Below are 20,908 nucleotides of genomic sequence, written 5' to 3'. Positions count from 1 at the left end.
TAAAGATGGAGTTTAACAGCCATCTGTATAAATGGGTTCAATTATATAACTCCCTTGATTCATTTGTGTTTTAATGCTTTCATTATTTGATTAAACTGCAAATGGAGTGTTTTGCCATCTCAGGCACTCCTAGCACTGACCTCCTTTCTTCTAGATAATGTACGACTGTACTGTCAGTCCTGAGTGGCTGATGCATATACAATTCAGAGATATGCAAGACCCACTTAGATGCTACAGACAGGCCAGTGTAAAGTGTTGAACTCCATTCCCAGCATTGCTTCGCATGAAGATTTTAGAGGTATATGTATTTTCATATAGCCTTTTTATTAAAGGGTGAGAGTATGGTCTTGCAGATCTTTAATTGTTACTTACGTATTGTCAGAGAAAAACATAGTTCTCACTCTCTGGTTGGGTGCAGCAAAGTCAGATACTTTATTCTCAAGCAATTGCATAGAGGGAGAGAGTGCACTAGGACACAGGGTTTCCCCCTCCTAGGCAGGTGTCTCTACAGGTAAATAATTACAGCAAGCATTTATATCTTTTGTTACATACAATAATAAGCAACAGCTGCATTTTGCTTATACAGAGGTCATCTTGATATCTTATATTTCTCACTTATTTAGACTCTAGTCTACGTTCCATATTTATCTACAAAAGGTTGCAACAACTTCTCACACAGTTCTTTCACACTCTCCTCACCCAATCCTCACTTCTACAAATCTCACGTTATTAGGGTTACCGCTAGCCTGACTCTTACTAACAGAGACTATAATGCATTGAAATACCCTTCAAATCCCTGTCAGTTCTTTCTCTACTTCCACAGTATTCTTATTTCTTGTTATTGGTGTTTGTCTTCTATTAGCACCTAGCGGCCTGAACAAACATATAGTAATAACACCCAGTTCTAATATAGCACTTTGCAAAGGCAGTCAGTATCATTTCCCAGATGGGGAAACCGAGGCACAGAGCTGTGAAGTGACTTATCTAAGGTCACCCAGCAGGCCAGAGCTGGGAATAGAATTCAGGTCTCCTCAGTCCAGTCTAGTGTTCTGTCCACTAGGCAATGCTGCATCCTCAAGTTAAAACTCTCACACTCTAAGTAGACAAGACAGAAAAAAAGTATGGGAAACAGGCATTATTATCCCCATTTTAGACTGTTCTTTAGGCATGCAAAGTTTATAAGATTTGCCTCAAATCACCTACAAAGTCTATGGCAGAGCCAAGAACTCAAGCCAGGTTTCCTGATGCCAGTCCAATGCCTTAATCACACGACTCATCTTCATTTCAGCTCTACCAGTTGGTTTGTCATGTGACCTCATATAAATGATGTAATCGCTTTACATCTTGCCTTATCCCTGGTAAAACAGGGATACTACTACTTGCCTTCTGCACAGGGGTTAAGTAACTTTGATATCCTCCAAAGACATTGTGGTGTAGAAATGCAAAGTGTTAACTATAAGGAGAAATGGCCCGAAATCAGAGCTTCGCATATGAGTAGGGTTGGCACAATTTGGTTTTTTAAAAAATAATTTTGACAGATAATATCAATGTTTATTTTAAAGTTTTTTTTTTCATATTTATTGATGTGTCCACAGTTGCACAAAATTGTGGATTTTAAGCATTTTTTTATTTTGATCTTTTTTTTTTTTGCATTTTGACAGTTGAGATAATTATTTAATGACAGTAGATACTGGGGAGTCAAAAAATTGAAGCTTTAAAAATCATAAGAGCAGAAATTGTCAACATCACGTGTCAAATTACACAAAATAAATATCCTTAAATAAATGAATCATACCTGTTTTCACTATTCATTCGCTAGTCAATTCGTAATAAGCCTAGTTCAAACATCTAAATCACTAGATTTTGACTCTTGGGTTCTCAGAAAAGTAAGAAAAATGCTGTTTATCTGTAAATTTTGATTATTATCAAAGGAATTATTTTTTCATTGGTTTGTCTGCATATAGTGAAATTGGTGTTTACTGACATCTGCCAATGAAATCTAATCCTTCCAAGCCTACATATGAGCCCCTTCAGAGGTGAGTGAAGGCTATATTGTGGTGTTTTTCTTTTGGAGGCAGCAATTAACTTCAAGTGGGTGCTAAAGTGACTTGTTCCAAGTGGTTCTTTCTCCCCATCCCTCTCTGCTCTGAGCAGAGAAAACATTCCCACTATCCAAACGTGGGGTAAGGTACAGCTCTTTTGCGTCCTACTGTCAGTGAGCAGGACATGGGTGATCATGCCTAGTCGGTGGAGCAGGAAGCAAGCCAAGTGGTTAGAACAGGATTCAGACCTCATGGTTAGCACAGGAGCTGATTGCCACGACTCAGAGCCAAGGGTCGGAGCCAAAGTCAGGAATCGATGCCAAGAGTCTGAAGCTGGGAATCAGAGCTGAGGGGTCAGAGCCAGATTCAGAGGCCAGGTGCCAGAAGTGAGGAATAGGAAGGAGCTGAGGCAGGGGCCAGGCTGGGTCCAAGCACATGCAGGAACTATTGCAGTCAAGGGTCAATGCTTTAAGCAGTCACCAAACTGCTCCTGCACTGGGGTTTCAGAGCCAGGCTGCTTACTATTCCAGCCAATCAGGTGGTGTGGCCTATTAGGCTGCCTATGACAGGCCAGCTGTGCTCACTGGGTGCTCAGAGACTGGTTCTCCAGGCCCTGCTTCCAGACTAGCTCTGCTGCAGATCCTGATTCCTGACACTTATAACAGGACCCTGCCTACAGCGAAGTGTGTTGGTAAATAGAAGCAAACAAAACACTCAGAAAAACAAAAGTCCATCCCTGACGAGCTCACAATCTGATGTTAGCTGCAATATCATTGATATTAGATGTGATGTCAAGTGAAGGGGGAGGATGTAAGCAGGTTACACTGATAATACACTGAGGGCCCTAGTCACAGACCTAGACCCACTTGTGCTAGGTGCTGTACAAATACAGAAGAAAAGGTCTCTGCCATGAAGAACTTACAATCTAAACGGATATGACAGATACAGGGTGGGGGAAGGGGGATAACAATTGAGTTGTTAACAGTTGAGTTGATAACAATGAAAAGGTAAATCAGTAAAGATCTCTATAAGTCTGAAAAGTGAGTTTCATTTCCATGCAGTTTCATGCATTCATTTTCAGGGGACTGTAAAGAGAAACATAGATTATATTTAATTTTTTTGTTATTGCCATAGGCAAAACAACTACTGATTTCTGGTACTGCAAAACCGTGGAGAAATAATTAGTGGGAAATGTTTCAGTTAAAAATCTGAATTATGAGCATTAAAGTCAATGGTTTGTAACAAATCTTTGTTCCAGCCTTCAGGGCATGCAGATCCTCAGACAGGTGCACTGTGATGCCTGAGAACTAGTTTGAGTGTATGGTGAGGAAAGAAAAGGGGTGAAATTTAGGTTGAAATAGCAGGAGAAACTTGCTAAAGTTGATTTCTGCAGTCTGAGGCTCAGATAGTCTCCTGAAGGAAGTGATGGAAGACTCATTTCTTGAGATGCTTTAACATGTCCAGTCACTAATATATAGAAATTAGTAGGAAAAATCTCAAGTTGGCAAGTTCATGCACTGAACAACTCAGCAGATCTTTTCCATCTCAGGCTTCTGTGATTCTATGAAATGAGTAGAACTGATAAAAACACAAATATAGTGAACATTTTGAAATTTTCAAAGACTTTTGTTTGACTAGGTGTTCAGTGTGCCGATATCTTTGCTTTTCACTGAAATTGTTGTAATCTTGTTTTCATTTCTGAAAATCGAATTTGTTAAAATGAAATTTCCATTTTGAAATTTTTAAAATGTTGGTTAAAGAAAAGTTTTGATTTTTGAAAAATCCCTTCATGTAGCTTATCTGAGCAATTAAAACTAACAATGGAAAAGAAAAAAAAATCCCCCGACCAATCAGAATAGCATAAATTTCAATTTTTAAGAATGTCCACATTTAATGGAAAAACGTAGAATTAAAAATGTTGACCAGTTCTAGAAATATATAATGATAATACACAATATGAAAGAATGTTTGTACGTGACTTCAAATTCATTTTTATCTTCTGCCTCATCATTACAGATTACATTCTTTGAGCCAAATTCTGAGGTTTTAGTTCAGTTTTTGTTCAATCTGAACTCTCACTGATTTCAATGGGAGTTTGCCTTGTGAGAACTAAGTAAGAATATTGGGATTTGAGCCTAAGAGAACAAGAATTCCATTTGCTTTGCAGTAATTCTTACACTATTACATGAAGAAGATGCGTAGGATGCTTCATCTTAGATGCTTCCAGATATAGCTGATTTTGAAATGATACTACCAAGACATGAAATTATTATTGATGTCTGCAGAGCATATCCCTTCTGGGGACTATGGTTTTTGACTTAACTATCCAGGAGAGTAACTAGAATTGATTTAGACTCTGTGCCAAGATGATCCAGTCTGGGATTTTATTTGAGATGCTCACAGGGAATTGATCACAAAGGAATGAGTGGGTTAATGAAGCCTTCTGTCAGTGTGATACTCGTTCAACTTTGCTAGCCATCGCTTCTCAAGTGTGGCAGCTGTGGCCAACTCCTAAAAGTAGCTTTGGTTAGACTTTTGGAACAGTCTCTAATATCTCCCTTGCAGCTGCCTAAAAAACATTGGTGGGCACGGTCAGTTTACATTGGGCATTAGTGCCTCTGTTTTAACTGCATGTACATATGCATGCAAGGGAGGGAGGATTCTTTAGTAGTTAGACCTGGTGGGGCTAGGCATTAGGACTCCTGTATTGTTACCAGTGGCTTTTGAGAGACTGAGAGTGAGGCCATCAGCTGTTAGTATCAATCAGTCTATCTGCGGTACTTATCTGTCCCCAAGTACCTGAGCATCTCATAGTCTTTAATGCATTTATAGACTCATAGACTCTAGGACTGGAAGGGACCTCGAGAGGTCATCGAGTCCAGTCCCCTGCCCTCATGGCAGGACCAAATACTGTCTAGACCATCCCTAATAGACATTTATCTAACCTACTCTTAAATATCTCCAGAGATAGAGATTCCACAACTTCCCTCGGCAATCTATTCCAGTGTTTAACTACCCTGACAGTTAGGAACTTTTTCCTAATGTCCAACCTAAATCTCCCTTGCTACAGTTTAAGCCCATTGCTTCTTGTTCTATCATTGGAGACTAAGGTGAACAAGTTTTCTCCCTCCTCCTGATGATACCCTTTTAGATACCTGAAAACTGCTATCATGTCCCCTCTCAGTCTTCTCTTTTCCAAACTAAACAAACCCAATCGTTTCAGCCTTCCTTCATAGGTCATGTTCTCAAGACTTTTAATCATTCTTGTTGCTCTTTTCTGGACCCTTTCCAATTTCTCCACATCTTTCTTGAAATGCGGGGCCCAGAACTGGACACAATACTCCAGTTGAGGCCTAACCAGCGCAGAGTAAAGCGGAAGAATGACTTCTCATGTCTTGTTTACAACACACCTGTTAATGCATCCCAGAATCACGTTTGCTTTTTTTTGCAACAGTATCACACTGTTGACTCATATTAAGCTTGTGGTCCACTATGACCCCTAGATCTCTTTCTGCCATATTCCTTCCTAGACAGTCTCTTCCCATTCTGTATGTGTGAAACTGATTGTTCCTTCCTAAGTGGAGCACTTTGCATTTATCTTTATTGAACTTCATCCTGTTCACCTCAGACTATTTCTCCAATTTGTCCAGATCATTTTGAATTTTGACCCTGTCCTCCAAAGCAGTTGCAATCCCTCCCAGTTTGGTATCATCTGCAAACTTAATAAGCGTACTTTCTATGCCAACATCTAAATCGTTGATGAAGATATTGAACAGAGCCGGTCCCAAAACAGACCCCTGCAGAACCCCACTTGTTATACCTTTCCAGCAGGATTGGGAGCCATTAATAACTACTCTCTGAGTACGGTTATCCAGCCAGCTATAGTAGCCACCCACCTTATAGTAGCCCCATCTAAATTGTACTTTCCTAGTTTATCTATAAGAATATCATGCGAGACCGTATCAAATGCCTTACTAAAGTCTAGGTATATCACATCCACCCCTTCTCCCTTATCCACAAGTTATCCTATCAAAGAAAGCTATCAGATTAGTTTGACACGATTTGTTCTTTACAAATCCATGCTGGCTATTCCCTATCACCTTACCACCTTCTAAGTGTTTGCAGGTTATTTCTTTAATTACTTGCTCCATTATCTTCCCTGGCACAGAAGTTAAACTAACTGGTCTGTTGTTTCCTGGGTTGTTTTTATTTTCCTTTTTATAGATTGGCACTATATTTGCCCTTTTCCAGTCTTCTGGAATCTCCCCCGTCTCCCATGATTTCCCAAAGATAATAGCTAGAGGCTCAGATACCCCCTCTAGTAACTCCTTGAGTATTCTAGGATGCATTTCATCAGGCCCTGGTGACTTGCAGGCATCTAACTTTTCTAAGTGATTTTTTACTTGCTCTTTTTTTATTTTATCTTCTAAACCTACCCTCTTCCCGTAAGCATTCACTATATTAGACATTCCTTCAGACTTCTCAGTGAAGACCGAAACAAAGAAGTCATTAAGTATCTCTGCCATTTCCAAGTCTCCCGTTACTGTTTCCCCCTCCTCACTGAGCAGTGGGCCTACCCTGTCCTTGGTCTTCCTCTTGCTTCTAATGTATTGATAAAAAGTCTTCTTGTTTCCCTTTATTCCCATAGATAGTTTGAGCTCATTTTGTGCCTTTGCCTTTCTAATCTTGCCTCTGCATTCCTGTGTTATTTGCCTATATTCGTCCTTTATTCTCACAACACCCCTGTGAAGTAGGGAAGTGCTGTTATCCTTCTGTTACAAATGAGGAACAAGGGCACAGAGAGAGATCATTTAACCATGGTCACACAGGAAGCCTCTGGCAGAGCAGGGAATACAGCTCTCCTGAGTCCCAGCCTAGCACCCATACTACAGGACCACCCTGCCTCTCAATGCCTAGCTGTTACATAGCACTTGCATCCTTACAAATGACTTACTAAGGAGTTCAGTAATCATTATTCTGTAGTCTAAGAGGATTCATTCTGTGTATCCCAAATCTGTCATTGTCTTCTTTTCTTCTCTCTCTTTTCTTTTTTCAAGTGTGAATTGTGCAATAGATTCCAACTCATAGTTAATAATATCTATTGTAACTAGAGTTGGTTGGGAAAAGAGGATTTTTCCTGCCCAAACTTTCAGATGAAATTTTGAAAAGAATTTTGTTTTTGGAGGAAGGCAGTGGGTTGTCAAAGAAAGAACAAATCAGTTTCAAGTTGAAAAATATCTATTTTCTGTTGGGGAAAAAAAGACGGGGGTGAGGATTAACAAAGCCCTGAAAAAATGTCAACAAAAATGGAAAATTGTCCATGAAAATTTCCATTTAATCAAAGGCTTTTTCCATCAAAAGATATTTTGATGGCAAATATTTGAGTTCTAGTTGCAACCCTCTGCTTTATGGCCGGTGAGCTCACAACAGGTGCCCAACAGGCAGCAGATGGTTCACGTAATAAACATTTGGATTGACGGTGACACTAGACTATTTCCTACGTCCTTCTGTTCCTCATTTCTTTATTTTTCTATGAACAAGGTAGAAAATGTGCCATGTCATGGCGCACACTGTGATCAGACTTTTGACCATATTAAGTTCAGGGCTTAGGTTCCCTCAAGATGAAATTACTCCAAGTTTACCTGTTTGCAAAGTTTCATCATCCAAGAGGTCACTTTGTCTGTGTTCCTTCAAAAATTCCATTAAGATGTCAAAACAAATCCAGGGCTAGATACTGTATGTTAACCACACTGCAGCTGTCAGCTGAAGATGTTGGCAACTTTTTTTAATAAACAACCTCGTAAGTAATATGAAGAGTGTTTACAACACAGTTATAGCCTCTCTGAGGAGTTGAAATGATGCATCTGGTCTTCTTCTAGCAGTGTCTTTTTTCTGTTCTAGCATGACAGTGTTCAGAGAGATGCTGCAGCTCCCAGAATCCTGTGAAGTTTAGGTAGATGTCCAGATTTTTAGAAGTGTTACGTATTCAACATGTCCTACTGTGGCAGAGATGGCAAAATTTTCAGAAGAGTTTGGCACCCAAAATACTGAGATTTTTTTAAAATCTGGCCACTTATTTTGGTTCCTAAATAAAAAGTCAGTCTCTTGAAAATCTGACTCTATAAATGCATGCTGAGCACTTCTGAAAATCCAGTCCAGAAGCAAGGCAAGAATCTGAGTCCTGTTCACAATAACAAAATACACTAAAGTTTGACTTGTATTTGTAGGGTCCAGTTTTTCTGAAAGTCCCCTTTCAACCCGCATCATCCCATCTGACCTGAGGGAGGGGAAAAGGACATAAACATTAGCCCTGAAATTTGCTTAATCTTTAACACCAATAATCTTGCTACCCAGAACTACCTACCATTTGGTTCTAAACTTCTCTCCTTTTTCTCTGATATTCGCTCCTTGAGAAGGTGCCCTCTTCTGCCACTATCAAATTTCAAGCCATAACATGACACAGAAGTGGTCCTTCTTGGGCTGATGTCTGAAATTCTGCTGGCTTTGGGAAGGAAACAACCCCCTTACATGGCTGCCATTAGATTTCTTTCTGGCTTCCAGACTGTGGACCGTCTGAAGAATATTATACACAAACGATTTATTGTAGGAATGAATGGGGCAGCACTCTGCTGGATCTACGTCTTCCTATCCAGCAAAGCTCCTCATTATTAGATCCCTATGATGTAGAGTTTGGCAACACTATTTTCCCCTCCTCTTCTTTATATGAGATTTCCGCCAAAGAGAGCAGGATGCCAAGGACTCCAGGACCAACCATTTATGATGGCACCCAGCGCTGTCTTCTGCACTTTTGAAGACTCCACCATCAGCACTAGGACGCCCCAAAGCCAGAAAGAAATCAAGAGAATGATGAAGCACAGCACAGGTGTCTCACACTTAATCCAGGTCAGACACAAGTGACATTAGCAAGTACCTAGATAGAAGCACTGTGGGCCTGGCTAATCCTCTTGTTTCACCAGTGATTGAGGCTATCAGACCAGTGGGTTGCCAGGTGTCCGGTTTTCATCCAGACACCCAGTCGAAAAGGGACCCTCCCAGCCTGGTAAAAATGAGCGAGTGAGTAAGGGTGGGAGAGAGCAAACGATGGAGGGAGAGAGTGAGCAGGGCGAGACCTTGGAGAAGGGGCAGGGTAAGGATGTTCGGTTTTATTCGGTCAGAAAGTTGGCAACCCATCAAATTAGACTGAAGCCTCACAGTCATGCTGGACTCTTCCAGCCTAAGCCTTTGAAATTCTCCTTGACTAGGGTGGAGTGTAACCAGTGGAATAACTCTCTCCAGAAAGATGGGGGAGAAGGAGACAGACACTTCATACAGCACCATGAGATCCCTCTCTCGGCCCCTAGTAACCGGCAAAAAACATTACTCCAACTTTTTTTCTCCACACAACCCTTCATAAAGGCATTTACTTTGCCCTTTGCCAATGGTGCAGGCCTTGGCTGGCTCCTATGCTGTGCTCCAGAATGACTGTGGTGAAAGTCTACAGTCAGCCCTCCCCTTCTATCACCCAGGCTTCCTTCTGACCGTATTAGCAGGCATAGCATGAGTCCTGGATGTACAGAGAGGAGAAAACACTGCTTGGACACTTCATGCTTCTTCATAATGTTATTCTGTGTGTTTAGATCCCTTGGATAAAATTGCTTTGCGCTGCTAGGAAAAAAACCAGACATTCCTTTACTTGTAAACCCAGCATATTCAATACAGAATCAGAGGCCGGTTCATGGCAGACTTTGTGATGCCATTTGTACAGAGTTATCCTTCAGAACTGAACCACATCCTACAGAGGGAGGGATGGGGAGAGTATAGGGCACAAAAAGAGGTGGGAGGGGCTGTAGGCAGTCAGCTGGAGACTTATGGAAAGAGACCACCAATGCTGAGAGAGGATGGTAGAGTTGAAGGATGGGATAGCGGGAGGTGGATAGGATCAGCCCTGTCTTTCATGACTTGAGTTTTAATTGGGAAGGAGAAGTTCATTTGTAATAGTGAAAGGAAGAGTTATCTTGTGGTAAAGGCACTGGGCCTGGGACACAGATCTGGGTTCAATTCCCATGTCTGACACAGACTTCCTGTGTGACCATGGGCAAATCACTTAATCATTGTCTATCTCAGTTTGGCATTGTTGGTAAAGAGGGGATAATTCTTCTTTCTCCCACCCACTGACTTGCCTTGACTGTTTAGACTGTAAGCTCCTTGAGGCAGGACCAGCCTCTTCCTGTGTGCCTAGCACACTTGTGTCTGATTTTGGTGGGGGTATCTAGGCACTTCCATTATATACATAATGTTTCTCAAGGAAGAATAAAACTGAAAGATGAGGACAGTTCATACTGGAAGAAGTTCATGTAATGGCAGGATTTCCTGCCATGCCTAGTGGAGCAAGAGCAGGAACAGAGGAAGTGAAGGCAAAGGAAGAGCCAGCCAGAACAGAGGGGTGGATGGTGTTATGAGGAAGAGAAGGGGCATCAGGAGCAGAAGAGAGGACAGAGTTGAAAAATTTGTCTGACAACAGAACTGACAAAGAGCAGGAAGGAGGGGAGGTTGGGGGCCCGGAAGCTAAGAGCAGCAGAGAGGTTAGTAGACTGGCTGTCACAGAAATCTCCATATTTATCCTACTGCTGATGCCAATTAGTGCCATTCACCAGAGTGGCTTTTGTGTGTGATCTGGCAGCTAGGAACTGGGCTAAATCCATCAACTCCTTTCAAAGAGCCATTCAATGGGAATGTCTTTTGGCCACTATCAGCTTGGGCTAGGTTTGATCTGACAATAAACTCCGTGCCTCGTATCCAATCCCCTGAGCCATCCACGGCCCTCCATCCCCCCAACAGATTCGATCTCATTCTCTGTGTACTGTTTTATTGTTCTGCACTCATCCTTGGCACTGATCATTCTCTATGTAATGGGCTGCATTTCAACGAGGGATTTGTTAACATGGCTTATGACACTGTTCACACTGAAGTGAGTAATAGCATCTTTCAGAAGCACTGAAAGCACCAACAAAAGCACAGACAAATGGATATTCCACTTGTTCTCTTTGGCTCCGGCAAATATATGTCAGTGTTATCACTGTGCTTACATGAATCAACGGCTGCTTCTGCATGTGTGGGGAGATGCCCCATTCCATTCCTCACAAGCAAAATGGAGGAGTGTTAGGAGATCATAACCAGGCAGCAAGATTGCATCAAGATCTCTAAGGGCTATTCCACTCTCATTTGAGTAGGGTACCAGGGGACAGTGAAGCAGGGGAACTGTGGTGTAATTGCTACTTCACCACAGTTTTATTTCTGTCACGGAACAAGATGTCAGTGAAACCGTGAGTGTAACGCTACTGTGTGTCATTTTGTAGTGCATGTGTCATGACTTATTACATGCATTGAGAAGGAGCTCTATTCTACATGCATCTGACGAAGTGGGTATTCGCCCACGAGAGCTCATGCTCCAGTACGTCCGTTAGTCTATAAGGTGCCACAGGATTCTTTGCTGCTTCTATATTAATTGTTATTATGGTAGCACCCTAGGAGCCCCAGTGAGGAACTGCGACCCATTGTGCTAGGTGCTGTACAAGTGTGGAACAAAAAAGACAGGCTGTTTAAGGCAGTCAGGATTACTTTCAGGGTGTAAACTTTGCTACCCTGTTAAAGCACAGCATATCCTAAGGGCAGGTCTACACTACAGAATTACTTCCATATAACTACATTGCTCAGGGTGTAAAAAATCTGCAACCCTGTGTGATACAGTTATACTGACCGAAGCACTGGTGTAGACAGCACTATGTTGGTGGAAGAGCTTCTCCCACTGACATAGCTACTGCTTCTTGGGGAGGTGGATTAACTATGTTGACAGGAGAGCTCTCTCCCACCATCATTGAGTGTCTTCATTCATGTGCTACAGCAACATCAGTGCAGCGTTTGAAGCGCAGACCTGCCCTAAGCGCAGTGGAACTGCTGCTATTCCTTTGCTCAGAGGGGCAGGCTCTGGAGGATGACTCCCAGCAGGTTCAGTGGTGGGAATTGGCTAGAGGATCTGCCACTGCTCCATTAGCAGGATCCCCAGCTACCAGGTTGTGGCAATATGCAGCCTCTCCACTCCCGACCATATATTCTTCATTCCCCTGCTATCCCCAGCACAAATCTGGGAATTCAGAAGAGAGCTGGGGACAGGCAGGCAGCCTCCATGCTCAAGAGGGAAAGAGTGATGATATGCTTTTCCCTTCAGCTGCAGAGATGAATAGGTCTCTCTCAGCCCCTATTAAATTTCAGAGCTGTGTAATCAAGCTAGAACTATTGCTGTCCTTGTGGCTATAAAAAAAATTTGTTTATAAAGTTCCGCTATCCCTTTTATCAGTTTGACTTATACGCACCTTGCTGCTTTGGTAGTGAAGGTAATTGCCGTTGTTGGGAAGTGACTGCAATGAAAGCAGTGAGTATACGCAGATGTAAATGAGGGCAGATTTGGGCCCAAAGTTCCAAGGCTTGAAGATATATATATTAAAAAAAAAGGGGGGGGAGGGCATAGGGTTAGGCTGATCTATGATGATAGGGGATTGCAAGAGTGTGGGAAGCAAGGTGACTGCATGATGGAGTTGAGCGTCTGTTATTGAATTGTTTCAAGAGGAATATCATGGGTTGTTTTTTATTAGTGGCATATTTTTATCTGTACACTTAAGGGCTGATTCTGTCCTCCTTTGCTCACGCTGAGTAGTATGAGAGGAAGGATTGTCTTGGGTTTAGGGCATTACATGGGGACTTAAGTTTTAATTCCTGACTCCCTGAGTGACCTAGAGATTGATGCACGGGCTACAGCCTTGGCTAAGAGACATACGTCTTTTCGCTCATGCGGTAGAGCAGGGATCAGCAACCTTTGAAACGTGGCCCCTCAGGGAAATCCCCTGATGGGCCGGGATGGTTTGTTTACCTGCAATGTCCACAGGTTCAGCTGATCGCAGCTCCCACTGGCTGCGGTTCACCGTTCCAGGCCAAAGGGGACTGCGGGAAGGGCAGCCAGCCCATCCTTCGGCCCATGCCACTTCCACTTGTGGCCCTATTCACACTCCACCCCTGCTCCACCCCAGGCTCTGCCCCTGCCCCCACTTGGCCCACTCATTGCATTCCTCCTCTCCTCCTCCCTCCCCTGTGAGGCCCCCACTGCTCACCATGACCCTCTTCTCCCTCCTCCGTCGCAAGGCCCCCACCACTCGCCACATCTCTCTTCTCCTCCTCTTCCGTCTCCTGCGAGAACCCCACTGCTCACCACGTCCCTCCTCTCCTCCCTTTCCCCCTCCCCCTTGAGGATCCCACTGCCTGCCATGTGCCTCCCCTCCTCCACCTCCCCCCCCCCCCGCAAGGCCCCCATCACCGACAGGGACACAGCAAGCAGCAGGTGGCAGGGGTCTCTTGGAGGGCGTGAAGGAGGGACAGGGCGAGCGGCAGGGACCTCTGGAGAGAGGGGTTGGAGTGGAAGAGAAGAACTCAGCCAGGCACTGGTTGGCAGTGTGGTCCTCGGGAAGGTGTGAAGCAGGGACAGGAAGATGCAGAGCGCAGGCGGGGCCACCAGGGTCCAGGCATCTGGCAGCAGCAGCTGCATCAGGAGAGGCTTAGCCTCCCCAGCCTATTATACCTGCAGCCTACGGTTAAAAGAATATTGTGCCCTGAATGAAGCTTTAAGAGCTGGAGTCAGTCAGGGAGCTCAGGAGTTTACAATGCAGGGTGCTGCTGAAAGCCTAGCTTTCTATATTTATGCATCAGCTTCTCAAGTTGGATTTTAGTTCCTACAAAGGGCCAGATCCTGCAGTCCTGATTTAGCCAGAATCCCAGGCTCAACAGCACTGGATATTTAAGGCGTCTCTTCTTGGAAGAAACACATACCGGTGGTGATCGTGTTGGCTTTGTCGCACTTTACCCACAGCCATTGTAGCCTCCCTGCCCATTCAGCCTTTGGCCTTTCTGTTGAGAGACTCAATAAAAATATCAGTTATTGTTACTGCCTGATGCTACTGCACATCCAATAGGAAGTGTGCTGGGGCAAGCAACTCCTTTCACATAGGCTACCAAGGAGATGAAAATGACTGGGTCACAGCCAACCTTTGGAGCAGTGACCTATACATTCAAAGCTCCGTATCCCATTATGAGTCCCCTAAGCCATCCAGTTCCCTTGTGCACCATCACTTGCTTTACGTGTGTAGTAATTTCTTTGTTCTCATATTCTGGTCAGTAAATAAGCTATAAAAGGAGCAGCAGATACCTGCCTGCTTATACAGTCACTGTGTTGAGATGCTATATTGAGGGTGTATCTTTCTTTGAACTGTCAGAGACCAAAGACAACGTAGTAGCTTGCCTGACCCACTGTTGCCTAGTTCCTTAGGGTACAATCTCACCGCTATAGGTGCAATGCATGCATGTTCCATAACTGTTAATAGGTCTTGCACATGAAGTAAGGACTTGACTCCTCCTTGCCTCAGCTTTGCAGTGTTTTGCTAGTGGATCATTTCACATTTTTCTGATGGATTTTTCCACTCACTGAGAAGACGCCAACAATAGTGGCTTTAGCATTGTGCAGAAACATTCTTTGACTCAGCCAGTCTCCAGAGAGTTAGAGGTCAGTCACTAAAACCTGGAATCACTGTCCTCTGGCTCTTGCTCTCGGATGTACACAGTCAAGTTAAAAAACTTTGTTACATTTCAAGTGGTTTTGGCTTCATTGGTTGCTTTGTATTGCGGTATAATACCAAACCCCACCTCTCCTGCCGAATAGTGAATTTTCTCTACCTCTCCATCCCAGGGGATTTTATAAATGCTAGTTCCTACTCTGCAAATCACAAACCAAGTTAAAAAAGTCATCAAACAAAAGGCTCCCCTGAAATGAACAAGCATCCGTTGTGTACTGCCATCATGCAAGGCTGTTAGAATCTCATCCCCAGGGGCCAATTCTCCCCCGAGCTGCACAATGTGCACTTACTAAAACACATAGTAATTATGTCATCATTGCTGCACGACAGCTGTGGCAAGGGAATTGTGGGGCTGGCACTTGTTTCATTCATTGAGAGGGAGGAAGGGTGGAAACAATGTCAGGATATGTTAAGAATTGGGGATACTTATCTCTGAAACCCCGTAAAAGTGAATTAATTTAGTTTGATGCAGTTCCAGTAATATCCAGTTAGATTCTCTCTTCTGAAGACCTAGTTTGATTAGAAAGCTCCAACTTGTCTTCAGTTCTTGCCCACCTTTGATTGTGGTTTAACTTGAACTGACTTGCCTGGAAACTGGAGTCCTGCTTCATTGTCTCTTATCTCCACCCTCTTTTGGTTTCAGCCAATCAGTTCCCTCTAACTTTCCAGGCTGTCTTTTCCTCAGTTCTTTTTTTTTAAACTTTTTACCCATTGATAAACTTGCCCACTTGGCCTTACCTGACCAGCAGGAAGTGAGGGGCAACCAGCACCAGTCACTCAAGGAAAAGAGAAGAAACTACAAAAGAGGAAAGAAACAAAACAGACTCATCTTACAGTGTCCTCATTAGCATCCTCGAGAAGCTGTCATGCTGCATTCCTCTCACCATATGGTGCTATGCAGGTCTATACATCAGCAGCTCCCCGAAGCCCACTTAAATAGGAGATAAAATATGCAGTATTACTGTAGCCGTGTTGGTCCCAGGATATCAGAGAGACAAGGTGGGTGAGGTAATATCTTTTATTGAACCAACTTCTGTTGGGGAAAGAGACAAGCTTTCCAGCTGACACAGAAGCTGGAAAAGTGGAACAGATTGTTTAGCATAAGCAGTTAACGCATTTCAAGGGACCATGCAAGGTGAAGTGGCTCGTTAACACTGCTCCAGTCACAGGGAGAAAAGGAAGGAGAGGGAGTAAGCAGCTGGGAGGAGTCATTAGTGGGCTACCGATTGTTGTGATAAACCGTAAGTCCAGTGTCTCTAGTCAGTTCATGATTTTTTGTTTCTAGCCAAGTTACGAATATAAGCTCCCAGGCATGTCTTTTGAAAGTATTATGCAGGCTTCCTTTGAGGATGAGGACTGAGAGGTCGGATGTGGAGTGATCATTTTGTGGAAAGTGTTCACTCACAGGCGATGGGGTGTTTTTGTCTTTAATCTTTTTTCTGTGCAAGTTCATTTGAGGACGTAGTGGTTGTCTGGTTTCACCCACAAAGTTGTCGCTGGGGTATTTAGTGCACTGGATGAGGTACACCACATGCGATAGGCATGTGGAGGATCCATGGATCTTGAAAGGTTTGTTGTGGGGTCTTGAAAGGTGTGTATGTCTTCAGGTTTTACCTCTATTGTTCATTGAATCATAGAATATCAGGGTTGGAAGGTGTCAGGGTTCCTTCCCCACTCTGAACTCTGGGGTACAGATGTGGGGACCCGCATGAAAGACCCCCTAAGCTTATTTTTACCAGCTTGGGTTAAAAAATACCCCAAGGCACAAATTCCTTCCTTGTTTTAGTATTGCTGCCACTACCAAGTGATTTAAACAAACATTCAGGGCGGACCACTTGGAGCCCTACCTTCCTGAAATATCCCCCAAAGTCCCTACACCCCCTTTCCTGGAGAGGCTTGAGAATAATATCCACACCAATTGGTACAGGTGAACACAGACCCAAACCCTTGGATCTTAAGTACAATGAAAAATCAATTGGGTTCTTAAAAGGGGAATTTTAATTAAAGAAAAGGTTAAAGAATTACCTCTGTAAAATCAGGATGGTAAGTACTTTACAGAATAACAAAAAACTCAAAAATACTGATGATTTCCTCTTTAGACAAAACTTCAAAGTTACAAAAACAGGGATAAACCTCCCTCTTAGCACAGGGAAAATTCAAAAGCTAAAACAAAAGGTAATATAATGCATTTCTTTTCTGCTATTACTTACTATTTCTGTAAGACTAGATGCTTAGTTCAGATATAGCTTAGGGAGATGTATTTTCCCTTGCCCTGTTTCCTGGCTGGCTCTGATAGAGACAGCCAAAAAACCTTCTCCTACAGATTGGAAAGTATCTTCTCCCCTTATTGGGCTGCTGCCCCCCAGGTTATCTGAGTTTATTAACCCTTTACATGATAAAGAGGGATTTTATGCTACCTGCATATTTATGACAGAAGGGACCTTAGGAGGTCATCTAGTCCAACTCCCTGCTCAAAGGGGGACCAACCCCCAGATCCCTAAATGGCCCCCTCAAGCATTGAACTTACAACGCTGGGTTTAGCAGGCCAATGCTCAAACCACTGAGCTATCCCTCCCCCTTAGTTTAGCAGGGGTCTGGTGCCACTATGATTTGGTGTGTCCTGGTCTATGGGGTACTTGCTTCTGATGATGAGCTTGGAGGCCAGAAAAAGGGGTTCAGGAAAGATTTCTTTCAGGATTGGATCCTCATTGAGTGTGAGTTGTAGTTGTTTGATGATGTGGGTTCTTATGTGGGGTGGTAGATGACAACTATGGATGTGAAGTTGGAAGGGATTATATTTCTGTATTGACGCAGGTTCTCACAGGGCATTTGGGTGGCTCATTCCATGATGCCATCTACATTTCTGGTGGAGTGTCTTTGTGTGGTGAAGGAGGTTTTGAGTGTGTTAAGGTGCGTATCCCTGGACTTTCTCCTTGGAGCATGTTCTGTGGTATCTGAGTGCCTAGAGCCCTCCAATTAGAATAACCAGCTATATTAACTTATTAATGTCCCCTGCTTGAATGATTTCTGGGCTTACCTATAATGTCTGATATCGCTTTTGGCATGTGTATTTTGTTTTACTGGAGAAACTCTCTATATTGCTTTGTAGGTAATTTATAATAATATAAGATAGGTGTGCTCTAGTGATTAAAGCAGAGGAGTGAGCATCAGGATTCCTGAATGTCACAATACCAGGCCTCAAATATGAGGTATGTGTATTTTTTTTAAGTTACATCTATATCTAAAGAAACTTCAACACACCTTGAATTCCAGCTTTGTGTTGGTTGTTTACCATCCTATGGTTAACGCAAACAGACAGCTAGTGGCTGAGTAATATATTTCAAGCAGATATAAAATTACATTAGTTTTACTGGTGACTTGCTGTCATGATTTTTTGTTTTTTTCTTGCCTGTAACATAAGCTCCTCTGGTGACACAGGCAAATCCGTTAATCTCACTGTGCCTCAATTTACTCATCTGTAAATTAATATAATCCAAGTTGTCTGCTCTGTAAGGGTGTGTTATGAGGTTTAATGCAGTATTGTTTCCAATATATGTTTGAAATCTTTATATACAAACCTCGACTTGAGGGCAAAGTAATATAATTATAACATCCCAACTGGTATTTTGCATTGTCAAACAAACAAACAAAAAAAGACAGTTAAGAACCACTGGGAGAAAAGATAAAGGAAACAAGCCCACCTGGCTGTTTAGTGAATTCATCTGTATTATAGGTGGAGCTGGTAATGCCATCTGTTAAGGTTGCCCAACACTTACCATTATAAGACTCTGTTTTCAGTTGCTTATAACTCCACCAAACTGTAATCATTTGGGCTAAAATGTTGTGTGCCAGGTGCCTGCCTTGGGCTGATTTGGGGGAGGGGAAATTTCAGCCAAAATAATTCAACTGTTTCCAAGAATGCAAATAGAGAAAAATAAGTTTGTGCATCTTAAAAATGACTGCTAACCTTTTCTTTGAAAGCCCTAGACCCTTCATGCTTTGGAGTAGCGACTTGAAATTTAGCAGGGGAGTTGTCTTTGTTTCAGGGATGTGCCTTCTGCTGTTCTCCTTGAAAATCTGTCCAAATTGGGCCAAATTATAAGCCACTGAAAAATGAACTTTCACATACTCTGTAGGGATTTTTTTAGATTTCAGTTGCTAAATTCCCCACACTGGCATGCTTCAAACTGGGATTGAGAAGAACTTTCCCTGCAGTTGCAGTTCTGAGCTGTTGATGTCCCAGTCTGAGAACCTGAAATGAAAGCAGGGAGCCTGTATCTCCTGTGTTCTCAGTGACCCTATGCGATGCCCAGGCAGTGTGGAGAAGGAAGGTTGCCTGATCCAAATGCAGGGGGCACAAGAGCTGGACCTGCTGGGACCAGAGGGGTCGGGCAGGGGGAGTAGATTGTGACAAAGAGCAACAGAAGGTGGGGAGACTGGGATTGGAGGCTGGAGGGGTGGGGAGAGGGAAAGTAGGAGTGGGAGCTGGAGGGAGTCTGGAAATGGCTGGGTAAGGAGATTGGGACTGAGAACCATTGGGGTGCAGGGTAGGAGGGAAGTGGAAAGGGGAGACAGATCTGATTTCATTGGAAGTTAGCTGCCTAAGCCATCTTCAGAATTTTACTAAACTGCACCATTACATACCTAAGTATCTTTAAAAGATCTGGCTAAATGGCTGTATCACTTCTGGAAATGCGTTTTAGCTGTGCTAGTCACTTAGACCCAGATTTGCAAAGGTATTTAGGTGCCTAACTGTCAATGCTGAGCAGAGCAATGCCTGGCCACTTTTACAAATCTATGCCTCAGTTTCCCATATACAAAATGAGGATGAAACTTCTTCATCCCACGACGTGTTGTGAAAATAAATTTGTGATGCACTCAGCTACTGTAGTGAAGAGTGATGTAGAAAAGCCAGGAGGAAATTGTGAATTCTCTCTCCATCAGGGCTGGCTCCAGGCATCAGGGAAGGAAGCAGGTGCCTGGGGTGGCCAATAGAAAGGGGTGGCACTCTGTCCGTTATTGGGGCGGCACTCCTGGGTCTACAGTGTTAATTCAGCGGCAGGTCCTCCAGTCCCTCGCTTCCTCTTCGGCTACACTTCAGCGGCAGCTCAATTCCTCCGCTTCAGTCTTCGGCAGCACTTCGGGGGCAGTGCAATCACATTTTTCTTTTCCTTTTTTTTTTGCTTCTTGGGGCGGCGAAAAAGCTGGAGCTGCCCTGCTGTCCAGAGCAGTGTTTGAGTAGTGTGCATTACATAAGCCATTGGGCCTCACGCTGAACAATGAGGAGAAAGCAAAATATGAAATTAGCTGATCATTAAGTGAGCATCATCCACCCTGTACACTGAATGAGGCAGGGGTCTTGTGGGGCAAAAAGAATGCAATCATGTAATTAGACTATCGTAATACATATACACAGGGGGGCCAAATTAAGGCTCCTAACTTTTAAGGGCTTGATTTTGCTATCAAGTGCTTAATAATGTTCATTTAGCTTATTTTTTGTGGGTAATATTATATGTACTTTGACAAATTAATAATAATAATAATAAATAATATATAAAACAATGAATTATTGTTTTTTCTAGCACTCTTAATTTTTGTCTTTACCCTCCAATTGGCAAGACCGTCAAATGCTTTTAAACAGCACTTTTACCACAGTGGCCTAAAAGAAGCGAATCAGCTATATTTTCTTCTGTCATGCTGAACACACATTCACCTTTGCTGAGAAACCATGTAATCTCATTGCTGTGACCCTTGCCTGTCCTCCCTTACCCGCTGTTTAATTGCTCCTTGGTTGCATCATGTATGAGATTCAATTGGGGGCAGAGACTGTGTTGTTTCTCTAAATAAAAGTTGCCTACTTGCACTCTATAGGGTGCTGTAATATACTTCCATAGCAATTAATAATCATGCATGCTTCTGCCACTTTACTATTCTGTGTCCACAGATAAGTTATTGTTAATTTATTATTAATCATTAATTATTGTTATATTTTATTATTTGTATTGCAAAGCAACTAGAGGCTCCAACTGGGATTGAGGCCCCATGGTACAAAGGGTTGTACAGTCAGATAGGCCCAGATCCTCAAAGATATATAAGCCACTAACTTCTTTGAAATCAATGGGAGTTAGGCACCTAAATACCTTTGAGGATCTGGGCCATAGTGAGAGCCAGTCCCTTCTCTTTGGAGCTTAT

The sequence above is a fragment of the Gopherus evgoodei genome, chromosome 2 (genome assembly GCF_007399415.2).
Source record: "Gopherus evgoodei ecotype Sinaloan lineage chromosome 2, rGopEvg1_v1.p, whole genome shotgun sequence".
Lineage (NCBI taxonomy): Eukaryota > Metazoa > Chordata > Testudines > Testudinidae > Gopherus > Gopherus evgoodei.
Note: the sequence above shows the minus strand (reverse complement) of the source record.